The sequence below is a fragment of the Emys orbicularis genome, chromosome 12 (genome assembly GCF_028017835.1).
Source record: "Emys orbicularis isolate rEmyOrb1 chromosome 12, rEmyOrb1.hap1, whole genome shotgun sequence".
NCBI classification, from domain to species: domain Eukaryota; kingdom Metazoa; phylum Chordata; order Testudines; family Emydidae; genus Emys; species Emys orbicularis.
Genome location: NC_088694.1, coordinates 39,699,075 through 39,702,939, shown reverse-complemented (window position 1 = coordinate 39,702,939; position 3,865 = coordinate 39,699,075).

Here is a 3,865-nt window from a genome sequence, read left to right as displayed (position 1 = left end):
GGCTATTTTGCACCACCTCAGTAGCATCAAGGCACCTCAAAGTGAGTCTAAAGAGAATATATTCCCATTTTAAATCCCCTTTCCACTGCCAGAGGGATATCAAGTTGTCTCAGTGTAAGTGAGAATTAGACTCAGTAGACCCATTTAGCCGAGTTATACATTCATAGAGTCGCAGATTATAAGGCTAGAAAGAACCACTGTAGTAATAGAATCTCACCTCCTGAACATAGGGTATGTCTACACTACGAAAATAGGTCGTATTTATAGAAGTCGGTTGTTTAGAAATCGTTTTTATAAGGTCGATTGTGTGTGTCCCCACACAAAATGCTCTAAGTGCATTAAGCCAGTGGACTGCGTCCACAGCACCGAGGCTAGCATCGACTTCCGGAGCGTTGCACTGTGGTAGCTATCCCACAGTTCCCACAATCTCTACAGCCCATTGGAATTCTGGGTTGAGATCCCAATGCTTGATGGGGCAAAAACAGTGTCGCGGGTGATTCTGGGTACATGTCGTCAGGCCCCACCCTCCCTCCCTCCCTGCTGTGAAAGCAACGGCAGACAATCGTTTCATGCCTTTTTTCAGCCCAGATGCCATAGCACTGGGATCATGGAGCCTGCTCAGATCACTGCAGCAATTATGAGCACTTTAAACACCACGCGCATTATCCTGGAGTATATGCAGGACCAGAACCTGCCAAGGCAAAACCAGACGAGGAGGCGACGGCAGCACGAGAGTGATGAGGAAATAGACATGGACATAGACCTCTCACAAAGTATGGGCCCCAGCAATGTGCAAATCATGGTGTTAATGGGGCAGGTTCATGCCGTGGAACACCGATTCTGGGCCAGAGAAACAAGCACAGACTGGTGGGACCACATAGTGTTGCAGATGTGGGACGATTCCCAGTGGCTGCGAAACTTTCGCATGCGTAAGGGCACTTTCATGGAACTTTGTGAGTTGCTTTCCCCTGCCCTGAAGCGCCAGAATACCAAGATGAGAGCAGCCCTCACAGTTGAGAAGCGAGTGGCGATAGCCCTGTGGAAGCTTGCAAGGCCAGACAGCTACCGGTCAGTCGGGAATCAATTTGGAGTGGGTAAATCTACTGTGGGGGCTGCTGTGATCCAAGTAGCCAACGCAATCAAAGAGCTGCTGGTATCAAGGGTAGTGACTTTGGGAAACATGCAGGTCATAGTGGATGGCTTTGCTGCAATGGGATTCCCTAACTGTGGTGGGGCCATAGACGGAACCCATATCCCTATCTTGGCACCGGAGCACCAAGCCAGCGAGTACATAAACTGCAAGGGGTACTTTTCAATGGTGCTGCAAACACTGGTGGATCACAAGGGACGTTTCACCAACATCAACGTGGGATGGCCGGGAAAGGTACATGATGCTCGCGTCTTTAGGAACTCTGGTCTGTTTCAAAAGCTGCAGGAAGGGACTTTCTTCCCAGACCAGAAAATAACCGTTGGGGATGTTGAAATGCCTATAGTTATCCTTGGGGACCCAGCCTAACCCTTAATGCCATTGCTTATGAAGCCATACACAGGCAGCCTGGACAGTAGTCAGGACCTGTTCAATTATAGACTGAGCAAGTGCAGAATGCTGGTAGAATGTGCATTTGGATGTTTAAAAGTGCGTTGGCGCAGTTTACTGACTCGGATAGACCTCAGCGAAACCAATATTCCCATTGTTATTACTGCTTGCTGTGTGCTCCACAATATCTGTGAGAGTAAGGGGGAGACATTTATGGTGGGGTGGGAGGTTGAGGCAAATTGCCTGGCCACTGATTACGCACAGCGAGACACCAGGGCAGTTAGAAGAGCACAGCAGGGTGCGGTGCGCATCAGAGAAGCTTTGAAAACCAGTTTCATGACTGGCCAGTCTATGGTGTGAAAGTTCTGTTTGTTTCTCCTTTATGACCCCTCCCCCCGGTTCACTCTACTTCTCTGTAAGCTAACCACACTCCCCTCCCCCCTTCGATCACCGCTTGCAGAGGCAATAAAGTCATTGTTACTTCACATTCATGCATTCTTTATTAATTCATCACACAAATAGGGGGATAACTGCCAAGGTAGCCCGGGAGGGGTGGAGGAGGAGGGAAGCACCGGGTGGGGTGGGGGAGGAGATAAGGACAAGAACACACTGCACTTTAAAACTTTAAAACTTATTGAAGGCCAGCCTTCTGTTGCTTGGGCAATCGTCTGGGGTGGAGTGGCTGGGTGGCCGGAGGCCCCCCCACTGCGTTCTTGGGCATCTGGGTGAGGAGGCAATGGAACTTGGGGAGGAGGGCTGTTGGTTACACAGGGGCTGTAGCGGCGGTCTGTGCTCCTGCTGCCTTTCCTGCAGCTCAGCTATACGCTGGAGCATATCAGTTTGATGCTCCAGCAGCCGGAGCATCGACTCTTGCCTTCTGTCAGCAAGCTGATGCCACCTATCCTCTTCAGCCCGCCACTTGCTCTCTTCAGCCCATGATTCAGCCTGCCACCTCTCCTCGCGTTCATATTGTGCCTTTCTTCACTCTGACATTGTCTGCCTCCACACATTCTGCTGTGCTCTGTCAGCGTGGGAGGACATCTGGAGCTCCGAGAACATGTCATCCCAAGTGCGCCTTTTTTGCCTTCTAATCTTCACTAGCCTCTGGAAAGGAGAAACATTTGCAGCTGGTGGAGGAGAAGGGAGAGGTGGTAGTTAAAAAGACACATTTTAGAGAACAATGGGTACACTCTTTCACATTAAATCTTGCTGTTCACATTACACAGCACATGTGCTTTCGTTACAAGGTCACATTTTTCCTCTTATATTGAGGGCCTGCCGGTTTGGTGTGAGAGATCACTCATGCAGTGCCAGGCAACAGAATTCGGCTTGCAGGCAGCTATGGTAAGCCACAGTCTTTTGGCTTTTTTAACCTTCATAACATGTGGGAATGGTTTCAAACAGCAGCGCCCTCATTTCCCATACCAAGTGGCCGTTGGGTTGGCCATTTAAAATGGATTTGCAATTTAAAAGGAGGGGCTGCAGTTTCCAGGTTAACGTGCAGCACAAACCAAACTAACCCCCCTTTCCTTCCCCCCACACCCAATTCTCTGGGATGATCACTAACAGCGGGGAACATTTCTGTTCAGCAGAGCAGGAACTGGCACCTCTGAACGTCCGCTTAATAAAATCACCCTATTTCAACCAGGTGATCGTGAATGATATCACTCTCCTGAGGATAAGAAAGAGAGATAAGGAATGGATGTTGTCTGCATGCCAGCAAACACCAGGACCATATGTTGCCATGCTTTGTTATGCAATGATTCCAGACTAAATGCTACTGGTGTGGCGTGGTAAAGTGTCCTACCATGGTGGACGGGATAAGGCAGCCCTCCCCAGAAACCTTTTGCAAAGGCTTTGGGAGTACATCAAGGAGAGCTTTCTGGAGATGTCCCTGGAGGATTTCCGCTTCATCCCCATACACATTAACAGACTTTTCCAGTAGCTGTACTGGCTGTGAATGCCAGGGCAAATTAATAATTAAACACGCTTGCTTTTAAACCATGTGTAATATTTACAAAGGTACACTCAGCAGAGGTGCCTTGTGTGCCCTCAGGGTCTGTGAGCACGCCTTGGGTGGGTTCGGAGGTTACTGGTTCCAGGTCCAGGGTGAAAAACATATCCTGGCTGTTGGGGAAACCGGTTTCTCCGCTTCCTTGCTGTGAGCTATCTTCAATGTCTTCATCATCATCTTCCTTGTCCCCAAAAGCCGCTTCCATGTTTCATGATTCTCCATTGATGGAGTCAAAGCACAGGGTTGGGGTAGTGGTGGCTTCACCCTCTAGCATGGCATGCAGCTCAGCGCAGAAGCGGCATGTCTGCGGCTCT